We start from the raw sequence: 12,052 nt of genomic DNA on the forward strand, positions 1-12,052 counted from the left end.
TGGTTGCAAGTGACAGGGACAGAAATGGACAGTAGCTTTTATTAGGGGAAAGAAATGAGCTACAGCAAATCTGCATCTCCCTTCTACCTTACCCCGAGCTTGCTCTAAAGGCTCTGAAGTCCCTATTAGCTAAAGTATGAAAGCAACATTAGTGATAAATACCACTGCACAAAAAGGACTTCAATTTCCAATTTAGTTTGCATGGTTAGAAATCATTAAATTGTTATCTAATAGCTTTCTCTTTTTTTTTTTTTTTTTGGGGGGGGGGTGTGGCAGGTAAGGGAGGGAGGGAAGGCCAAGTTTGCTAGAAAAGAGAAGAGTTCAAAAGAAGACCAAATCGTTGGAATGAACATGGTCAAAAGTTTCTTTGATTAGATTCACTGGACATTTTAGAAAATACTCTGCCTTGATTAAAGCAATATATTTAATGAGCAAGACTAGAATTCAAACTAGTTAGGAGTATGAACTATGTGACTTGAGAATTATGAATGTTTCTGCACTTGGGGCTCTGCCAGTTTCAGAGAAATAAACAGCTCTGTTAGCCAAGAAGTAACTCCTCCTCTGCAGGGCTTCATCGGATGAATAACGGTACAAAAGCTTTTGTACTTTTGTAGTGATTTTCATTTCACAGTGGTTGTGCTGGAGTGTGTATATTTGTTAGGAACCTTGGGCATTTGTTTTTGAAAGGCATATATTTATCTTCTCTTACCTACATCTAGCGATGATCAGAATATCAGAATGCCATCTTCCTTCAAAGTAAGTGATTTAGGAAGAAACAACTTTTTGGCGAATTTCCACGGCTGTAATACAAATTAACTCATTATTAATTAACTTCTTTTGCTTGAGAGTATACCAACACACAATATTAAAACATGTTCCATTTATTTCAATTTTATTTTTAAAAATATCTCAGAGGCTGGAAGAACACTGCTCTATTTTATATTGGGATAGAACTGCAGCATGGGAGCCTAAATATTATATGTATTACTAGATGCATGTTTTCATTTTTTGTCTTTTTCAGTCATAGGAGATAGAAAATGAGGAACTTAAGACAGCCTTTTTACACATTTTTGACCTCGGCTAGGACATAGTGAATATCACATTCCATGTTTCTAAATGCAGTCTATCTGAATTTGTTTAATAACTGTCCAGGAAACAGGGATCCTGTGTATACCTCTGATGCTTGATAGAGTAGGTTCCTGCACCTGATCCAGATGGGAGGGTTACTGTTGCATTTGGCCTCCACTTCAGCAAAGGGAGTTTAGCTGAAATTAGTGCGTGCTAATTTTGCAATCAACAATAGTGATTTTCACAATTTTTTGAAAAATTTTTAGACATATCTAGAAAATTCAGAGATTTTAGTATTCCCAAAAATACCCTATGCCAAGTGCTTGTACAAATCCTGGGGTTTTTTCTCAGTTAAAACTGAGGGAAGAGGGTTACCTGATTTACATAGTGCCAGGTTTTCCAGGGAAAGCTGATAAGAAAGCTATGTTTTGTTCCTACCTCTGTGAGTGCTCTTAGCTTGTTTCTAGGTGTGGTTAGGCATGCTGACTCAAAACAACAGAATTCTTCCATAGCTACTTATACCAGTGATGTATTTTATATCTTAGATATTATAATAGCATGCAATTACCAGCTCAGGAGACTTTAGCAAATCAGAAGCAACAGTGATGTCACTGGTCTGTGCTGTTGATATGTGTGCCATGGGCTTCCTGTTGATGCAAGGCAGAAGAGAACATGAGGATGAGATTAAAATTGACACTGGCATAGTAATGTGATTCTTGATGCTTTGGAAATTTATAGTGCAACTTAATAAATACTCTGTTAACAGCAATTCAAAGAGCAATGTGTTCTCAAATTTAATGATACAATCACAAGGCTATTTGCCTTGGAGTATATAAATACCTAGTAGTTCTTCTCATGTAGGATTTTGGTTCATTTAATAGATTAGGCAGCAGTTCAGTAATTAGATAGCATAATTTACTACATGGAACTTCCAGTTATGTAAAAATTTAATTCTGTTTTATTTCCTACTTGTCTAAGAGACTTTTATAGTGGGAACATGAATTTAGTAATATAGAGATGTGTCTTCTGTTGCAAACATTTCTTAGGTAATTATGTCTCTGTTACATTGACGGCATACTTGTGAAAACCAAATGCACATCAGACCCTCTTTATCTCTGTGATTGTGAGCTAAATTCAACCTTGTCATTGAAACCACCCTGAAGTTTAATATTGAAGAGCAAATTAATTGTTCCAATAGACTTTCTCTTGGAGAAGGTTGTGATGGCAACCAAGCTAGAGCTTTTGGCCAAAATGAGAAAGTTTTCCCTCAAGAGCATTGCAAATATCTCCCCATTGAGTAATCAGGCATCTTTCTTCCTTTTTGGAAACTGTCAGAGAGACTCACACTAGTACATTGCTTCCAGGGATCAGGCTTAACCACATGCTGTTAGGAACAAAGCACAGATCACTCAAAAGGGAAGAAAGAAGGGGAAGTAAAGGACACGAAACAGAGAATGGAAGTGAAGTTTTGATAAGAGGAATGGGAAATGTGTTGACGCAAACCACAAAAGACAAGTGAAGTTTTGATAAAAGGAATGAGAAATAGGTAGGAGTGATAACAGGACAGAAACGAAATGGAGAATTCATTGTCAGCTGGAAGGCATGTCATGAGTTTATTCTCAAGGTTGTGAAGTTGGTGCTGTTTTGTTTTTCTCCACCCGATGCACATAAATGTGTAACACTGTAGTGCAGTGTCCCTGATGTGGCTGATGCTGCAGTGCAGAGCCGTGTCACCCCAGAAGGAGGCTGAGGAAAAGGTGTCACTGACAGCCTTGGGAGATATGGCCAGGGTGGTGACCCTGTCGAGTCGCAGGGGATGGGGCAAGGCAAGGCACTGCAAGCCTGGATCCTACCCTGGGGATTTAGACTTGCAGAACTGCTTCCAGAAGAGGAGAAAAATGTTCTAGGGAGATCACACATATTTTTATCTCTTTCTTTCTCTCTTTGCTTCATCTCAACCTATTACAAAATAAATTACCTAAGATAAGAAAGAATCCTAAAAACCATTCTTTTAAGTGCAATGGATGTGAGAAAGCTAGTTTTTTCATGGTTTAGATCCCGATGGGACAATGTCAGCATGTTGAGGGTCTTCCAGAATAATGGTTATTTCTTCTGTTGGACATAGAAAATCAGGTGGACAAGACTTTCCACGGAGAAGTTTCTGATGCTCTGCATCTCATTGTATATCTGTGTGGATGGGTGGGGGGTGTGTGTGTGTGGGTGTGTGTGTGTGTGTGAGACTAAGTTTTACCTAAAGAAAAGCTTTAAAAACCCTATGTGGCTGTCTCAGTCCTGCCAGGGTTGAACGCTTTTCCTAACAACCTGCAAATTTGAATGCAAACAGGTGCAGCAAGCAAAATATACATCCAGAGAATAAATTGTATTACTGTGTGTAGATGGAGCATTAAGTCTAAACTAGCTAGGAGGCCAACAAAATATGGCAATAGTAGATTTCACTGTCTCAAAAAAGTGATATCTTGTTAAAACACGATGTGAAAATCTATCTGCAGGCTTCATAAATTGGCATCAAAAAACTTCCTTTTTTTCAAACAATGTATGTAACTGTCGTCCCTAATAATGCACTTTCACCTAGACAGTAGTGCAATCATGTATGGCTGAGGATTTTTCTTTTACATTACTCATGCAAGCTGTGTGGGGCAGAGGAAGTTTTTGCCATTACAGCAGAGAAAAGGACGAGGATTTGCTTTGAATATAGGCAGAACCATAGTAAAAATGTTACTTGACATCTTTACTCTTTTGTAGCCCATGGAGTCATCTTTAAGCTTTTTTTTTCTTTTCGTTGCATTTCATTATATGTTAGAGAACTAACCACTTAGTGCTCATAGAGTATCAGGAATCTGTTACTTTAAACAGAAGGAACAAAATCTCATGCAGAAGGAGACGGCAAACTATGGAAATGAGAGGTCAAATGGCTTTCCAAAGGTCATGCAGCTCTAAGACTACTGGTAGCATCCATATTTCTTGTATCTTTTAAATCTCACAGTATCTTTGTCCCAGGGCATCTTACTTGCTGTTTTGGTATTTTTTAGAGATGTGTTATTTGCCCATAGAGTTCCATGTCAGGCAAATATAGCATCTTCATTTTCTACCCTTGTATTCAGTCCTGTCCCGTCCAAACTGATTCAGCCATCCCTTGAAATTACAGCTATGGATGAAACTGCTAAATTAACCTTACAGCTACCCCTTCATTTTAATAATAATAATAATAATAATAATAATAGTAATAATAATAATACTAATACTACTACTAATAATAATAGGAAAAATTTGTTTGAAAAATTGAATTAAATTAAACCTTCCTCAGCTAGGAATAAATTAGATCATCAACTCCTACTTGTGAAAAAGATTTAAGGAGAATACAGATGGACATTATGCTGGTTATAGATACAATGTGTTTTCATTAAAAATAAAGTGCTGTAACATCAGAAATAAGACTGATATTTCCTTTTTATGACCTAGAATATTTTTAATTGTCTACTTACAGGACAGTTTTTGGCTCAGGCTCCAGCTACTTTCTTTTTCCCTGGGATGATGTAAGAACCATATCTATTCCCATATCCATATTTAAAATGAATCATCTTCTGAGAGAGTAAGATGAACTATTACAGGGGAAGCAGAAAGCCCATGCCATCACATCTGAACAAAAAGATATTTTAGCAGGAGGCCAGCAGTACAAAAGAAAAGTCTCCCCAGAGGTTCTTGCTTTATTCACAGCTAGAATGACCTAAAAATAACATATTGCTGCATAGAATCACAGCTATATTATTCCCCTTGCAGTGTTACCAGCACTTCAAGCCAAATTAAAGAAGCCATTCTAAATTTAGTTTTCCGAGTCTCATCTTTCCTTCTTCTCTGACTTCTGCTTTATAATCTACTCCTTTTTTTTCTGTTTAATTAAGGAAATACTATTTAATTCCCCACATGTCTGTCTTGATAATGACATATACTTGAAAAGGCACTTTTTGATGCACACCCTCTCCAGTAGTTCTGTTTCCAGAAATTCACAAGGTTTGTCTAGGATCCAGATAGAATCTCAGTACATTCTGAATTTCTGAGCAGTAGCTGGTGAGAGTAGCATTGGGGTTAATTATAGTATGAGCTAGGATACTTCTGACTGGATATATTTTCTCCTACTTTGATTCATCGGATTCATTTACTTAAAATAACACAATATGGTAGACTTATTTGTTAAAGGTCAAAATTATTTTATAGTAGATTAATGTCACATAGATTTTTGTGCTAGGCAATTATTTTTAGCACCTTATCTACTGCTACAATACTAATAGTAGGTAAAAAAAAAAGGTGTGTATGTTAATTAATGTTCTCTGGTTTGGTTTTTTTTACAATGTATCCTTTCATTTCCAATTTGCATTGTATAATGCTCATCAGTCAGTGCCAAGAACCTTATGTGTATCAGAAGCATCTTCTGGAACATCAGAGGCCAGATTCAGTTGCTGTTCAGTGTATATGCAATAGTCGTTTTCTGCTAGGAAATAATAAAACTGTGTCATTTGGTTGCAATTGCATCCTCACTCACACTAAGGTGTTGACTTTGAAGGGTTCTTATAAACACATGTAACTAATAATTTTTGTTGGGTTTTTTTTCAGGAGACCAGAGTTGAGAAGCAATAAATAAGAGCTTAAGTCTCTGCAGGACACACAGCTTTGCAGTGTTCTTTGTGCATGTTCATTTACTTCCTCTATATAAAAAGGTTTCTAAGAGCTTAAACAAAACCCTGAAGAGGAAGAGTATGAACTTTTCCTCAAGATAGCAAAAAAACCCACATAATTTTCAGTCAAAATGCAAACCATTCTTCTACAGAAGAAATAGATACAGTTTGGGGCAAGACTGGTGGGTAAAGTGTAGAACTTTCTCAGTTTCTCTACAGTAATCTCTGAACAAGTTGCCAAAAATAAGAAAATGTTTGAACCTGGAGGATATGGTGCATCTATAGCTGTTTGGGTACTATGGACTTTGTCAATGTACTATGGACTGTATCAATTCACTATTCCTTCAAATTACTCCCATTCCTATTTCCAGTGTTCCAAAATGCTTCTATTAGGATAGGGGGAGGAAACATCATGACACTGGCCCCCAAAATCAGCTCTGCTTCTTGCACCACAGTGAGGGATCTACTGTCAGAAAAAAAACCCCCACACTGCAATAACTAATAATTTCAATGTTCAAATAATCATCTCTTAAGCATGTACAATAATTCCTCATGGACATAAATGAAGTATATGGCCCCATTTCCTGCTAATGTTTCACATTCTTTATTTGCTTTTATTTCCAATCCAGACTGCTGCAATTTTGGGGGAGAAAGAGGGAGAGGAGAGAATGAAGATGAGACTGGAACTCTAATTTCTTAAAAAAACTATGTCTAGCATGTATTAACTGTATCAAAACTCAGGCTATCACAAGGCTGAAACATGAGCTGAACCCCTGTATGGCTGAGATGCCATTAAGATTGACATTGATAGGACTAGCTGGAGTTGGAATTAATCTCTGACTTGACACTCTTGTGAGTTAAAGAACAGGAAGAGCAGTTAAAAAGAAAGGGAAGAGGGGGCTTGTACTCAGTTACAACAAATTAAACTGATCAGCATTTTCCTCAAGTGCTAAATTTGCAGAAATTTTCCAGAACCAGCTCATTTCACTGGCATATGTGGAAACGAGGGTAGTATTGAATGAGTTTTCAGAGGCAGACTCGAAGGCTTGTGAAATTGTTTGTAACAACTCCACTTTGTGTTATGACTCCAGACAGAGCTGTGGTTTTTCTTTGTTGAAATGAGAATCCAGTATCACCTTCGTCATACCCCTGCTATTTATTTAACTTACTGCACTTCCAGTATTTCCACGGCAATGTTGGGCAATGGAAAGGGATCTTAGGGCCTTGGGGTGATTGGCTGAAGAATCAGGATCACAGGTAGTGTTTTCTTCATGGCTTTCAACAGCAGCAAAGAATATTGAAAGGAATGGGGAGACCCAATAGTTTAACAGGCTACTCCAAGGCTGGTGTCACTGGCAGAATTTTGGGGTTTTTAGTCTTGGTATGATCTATACAATGCCAGGCCTGCTGACACCTGATGGAATGCACCTTTCTCAGAGGGGAAAAAGGGTTTTTGCACAGGAGTTACAAGGGCTTATCAACAGAACTTTAAACTAGACTGGAATGGGGAAAGGAAAAAGAAGAGACTTGCCACTAATAAATAGTGGGGAGGCACATGAAGGGTTGAGGGACTATGTTCAGTCTTCTCCATGGGGTGTTGGCTGCAATGAGATACATCTGCAGTGTTTCTACAACAACATGTGCAGCATGAGTCCGTGAGATACATCAGTGGTGGGATGAGTCCTCTGACTGAAGTGCCTTGTTGGAAGGTTATAGGCTCTTCAGAAGGGATAAGCAGAAGAGGCAATGGTGGTGATGGTGGTAGGGTGGCATTGTGTTTAACAGAGGGACTGGAATGTGTGGAGCTCACATGTGGCAATGGCCCAGTTGAGAGCCTCTAGATAAAGATTAAGGGACAAGCAAACAGTCCATCACCATGGGAGTCTGCTATGGACCATTGAGCCAGGATGACAGTACTGATGAATTGTTTTTTAAGGAACTAAGAGACACCTAATTCAGCCACCCTTGCCCTTATGGAACAATCCATCTTGCCAGATATAACACACAGGTAGTACAAACAGGTCCAGAACACCCCTAAAACACTTGTGTTATAACTTAACTGGAAGGACATAGACCTGTTAGAATGAGTCCAGAGGAGGGTCATGTAGATGATTACAGGGACGGAGCACCTTTCCTATGAGGAAATGCTTAGAGAATTGGCATTGTTCAGCCTGGAGAAGAGAAGACTCCAGGGAGTCCTGATAACAGCCTTCTAGTACCCAATGGGGGCCTACAAGAAAGCTGGTAGAGGGACTTTTTGCATGGGCATATAGTGATAGGATGCCTTTAACCTGAAAGATAATTGGTTTAAATTAGATATCAGGAAGAAATTCTTTACTTTGGGGGTGGTGAGGCGCTACCACAGGTTGGCCAAAGAAGCTGTGGATGTATCACCCATAGAAATGTTCAAGGCCAGGCTGGATGGGTCTTTGAGCCACCTGGTGAAGTGGAAGATGTCCCTGCCCATGGCAGGAGGATTGGAATGACATATCTTTAAGGTGTCTTCCAATCCTAAGCATTGTATGATTCTATGATTCATGGTACAGGTACTAAAGGAGGCAACTATGAAAAGTGCCCTTCTTGGTTTGTTGCTTTTTAACAGAGAGGTTCTAGTGAGTGAAGTAGTGGCTGGTGGCCATCTTGGATACAGTAACCACGAAGCAATCACATTCAAAGTCTTGGATGACAGGAGAAAAAGTGCCAGCAAAATGCCAACCCTGACAAGAGGAGAGCAGACTGCTCAGGGAATTAGTGAGATCCCTGAGAATATGCTTTAGAAGGTACTGGGGTCCATCAGTGCCAGTCACTTTTCAAGCTTCCCAAGCACACAGAAACAAGCAATTCCGAAATGTTAGAAGTCAAGCGGGTGAGGCAAAAGGCCAGCTTGGCTGAGCAGGCACCTTCTGGAACTAAGGTGAAAAAACCAAAGTGTATGGCTGTTGGGGCCGTGTAGCCCTGGGAGAGGGGCCCTGAGGGCACAGACACGGGGTTTCCCTGCCCCTGCTCAGCCTCGTTCCCATGGGTTGGTTTGTGTTCCCTGCGCGGGCAGAAGGACCCTTGGTCCCGTGACTGGAACAGTTCCTCGGCAGAGCCCCGGCCATGCGGCTGGAGAAATAAACATCTCTCTGAAACAGCTATCAAGAATCTGTCTGTCCGTATATATTTCTTTTCCACGGGACTCCTGGTTTGGTATATGTATGTTGCAGTATCCCCACTGCAACATATGGCCAGTGGAGGAAAGATCATGTGACATGGGAGGCATACAGAGATAACTGGTCACCACTGCAGGGAGAAGATCTGTGTGTCTGAAAGTCTATTGGAGCTGAAGTGGACAAGAACTGTGGGGGACAGTAAAAAGTGTTTTTCATGTGTGTTAATAGCAAAATAGCAATAGCCAGAAATAACACTGGCCCAGAGATCTGGCTGATGTCATTGTGAGGCCTTTCTTACTGATATTTGGATCATCTTGGACATCTGGGAAGGTCCTGGTCAACTGGAAACTGACAAATTTCTAACTTCCAGCTCTATGATTCACAATTCACTTCCAGGACCCTTCATACATGTTCAGAATTCTCTCAACCTGAGTGTTATGTAGGATGTGGGCAGACACAAAGACTTTTATTCTTCTCCTATTCTCAAATATTCAAACATCTGTCCTAAACATGTGATTTTTGGACTGCTGTATCAGGATAGACATTTTCTTTGAAAAAGCCCGATGACTAGAAAGAGAATCTGAATCCTTAAAAGCTGCTTTTCTTACACTCTTCTAACTGTTGCTGTATTTTTGTATGTTATAACCCTGCACAGAACCTGGAGGACATTGCAGAAATATGATGCAAGCTGTGAATCATAGGAATCTTCTTGTAGATGTAGTAAAAGTTGTTTCAGTGAAGTCACATAGGGGGCTGTAAGACTGTATTAAATACTGCCCACTCTACTAAACTCTAATGCAGTTAAATATTTCCTGTATTTCAACACATGATTTATAGAGGAACCTGCTGTATGGTACAGAAACAAAAATTAGAACTCAGCTTTACAATATGTGAAAAGCAAATCTGGCATATTTTAGAAATCCCATATCAAAATACAGAAAACACAGCAAAAATGTAGAACTTACACATTAAATTAACCACTTGCAAAATGAAAACATATTTCTAAAACCACTCAACACAATGCCACTTTCAAAACATAAAGCTGGTGACCAGCACGAAATTTGGCAGGATGTGTTTGACAATGTCATTCTGCAAGAAATATTCCGGTTTTTGCTTCTCAGTGGCAGACAGTCCCAGAAACCTCTGAGACAATGAGGTCCCAATAGGCAAAGAATGGCTGATGAAGAAGAAAATAAAGCATGTCCTTTTTAAGAACAATCCCAGAAATATAGTATATAGAATCTGGAATTAAACACAAGCAATTTTTTAAGTTGAACAATAGCTGTGTTCAGGGAGAGGACTTAGGGATTCAGAGATTTTGCAGCAGATATTTTTTTTTTTAATTGAAAACTCTTACATGTTCACTTTAGTTCAAAAGAAACTTCTTAGCAGAGAAGAGAAATATTTGATCAATTTTACTCCATTTTAAAATGAGTAAGTGAAGAAAATAAGCCTCTTTCACAAGCATGTGAATCAGTGAAAATTCAGTGTCTAAAGCAACTTGTTCCTCTTGTTCACTCAGCATGTGTTCTCCTGTTCATGCCATTTATATGTTAACTTTTTCATATCTTAGTGTTTGGTTTGTCATTTAAACTCAGAGAAAATTTGTCTTATTTTTCTAAAAAAGGCATAAAAAATGAGGTACTCTGTACTTTATGATTACCTCCTAAGATGCATTGATTCTTATCTAGAATGATTAGATTTGGTAGATCCTTGCTTTGTTCTTTCCAAGCTCTGTTTACAATCACTGTGAATTTCTTTGCAGGACAACCAAGATATCCGCAGGTCAAAAACACTTACATGAAGTTCTAGGAAAAACACAGACATAAGTCTGAATCTCTTCTATCATATTTACCATCAAGAGGGATTTAAGAACGAGCAGGAATATATTTTCCCAAGGTACTAATAATGCTTTCTTTTTTCTGCCCTGCCTCCTTGTGCAATATGTGTACCTGATTGTGTCAGCTGAATACCTGTGTGGTCTCTGTCATTTGTGCAAGACAATTCTGTATGATGAGTACAAAATACGTTGTCATAGCTTGTTTAAAGTTTAACACTGAATCTGATATTTCTTTTTAAAAATTTCCTAGGTTCATACATACAACTGAAGGAATAGTTTTCAGTAAGCAAAAGTTTTTGCTTTTGAAAAGGGATGTTGCCTATTGCAGCTCTCAGATGCTCTCAGAGTATTTCAGAATGGATGTCTGAGACTTTTACAGCACTAAAATCAATGTGCAGGAGAAGAGCAATCAATTTCTGTGGAACAAAATATTTTGCATGCATCTGCTTATTCATGAGGCTACCTGCTTTTCATGGTGGGCTGGAGTGAGAACAGTGAGTGCACAGCCCATGTACCTGTATATTAATGACATGACTTTTGCTAGCTTTTGAAATGTTATCCTGGAAACACTTAATCAAGGGATTAAAGAAACCACTGGGCCACTTCAAATTGATACTGGACAGTTTGTAAGAAGGAAATACTCTAACACCGGCAGCATTGTTAAACACTTACTTTGTGTCTCTCCTTACAGAGGAACATGGAGAAGATCAGTTCAAGCCTGAGATCGGTTTACAAGTAATGACAGAGAGTGAAATACATATGTACAGCTTGGATAATTGCTTCTTCAAAGCTTAAATCCACTTAATGCAGACAAAGCATGCTACCTTGATGAAATTATTCTGTTAGCCTAAGAGGTTGCAAGTGAGGAAATAAGCAAAAGAGTAGTTGTCTTTTTCTCCTGCTTTGGGATTTGGTTTAGGGTTTTTGAAGCTAGAGAAACAAATATCATTATTTTAATTGTTTGAAATAAAAGCAAAACATAACAGTATGAATTAACTTAAGAGTGATTTATTTCATTTTGGGGGAGTCCTGGGTACCTTAATAAAAACAGGAGGTAAGAAGGGGGAAAATATCAAAAATAATGGAGAAAAATTTAACTTCAAAACCTTCTACACTACTTTGAATGTGATAAAATTCCTGTTGAGTATCTGAACGTGAGTATGATTGATTGCAGATCAAAAAAAGCAAATCTGAATTTTAATTCAGAGTTCCTAGTTACTCAGTGTAAGTAGTTATCCACCATCTGCGCAGCATCAGCATCGGCCCATTACTGGATGTGCCAACCCCTGGCCCTTTTATAA

General features: G+C 38.6%; 1 long non-coding RNA gene across 1 annotated transcript; it reads left to right on the forward strand.

Annotated features, from left to right (window-relative positions):
* Nucleotides 1-642: 642 nt before the first annotated feature.
* Nucleotides 643-11,686, forward strand: LOC121664652. Its single transcript, XR_006016073.1, has 3 exons — nt 643-756; nt 10,677-10,810; nt 11,443-11,686. It is a non-coding gene; the product is annotated as an uncharacterized LOC121664652 (long non-coding RNA).
* The last annotated feature ends 366 nt before the right edge of the window (nt 11,687-12,052 follow it).

Source organism: Corvus kubaryi, unplaced genomic scaffold (genome assembly GCF_017639235.1).
Source record: "Corvus kubaryi isolate FWS band 111438036 unplaced genomic scaffold, C.kubaryi_AGA036_p1.0 37302, whole genome shotgun sequence".
Taxonomy (NCBI): domain Eukaryota; kingdom Metazoa; phylum Chordata; class Aves; order Passeriformes; family Corvidae; genus Corvus; species Corvus kubaryi.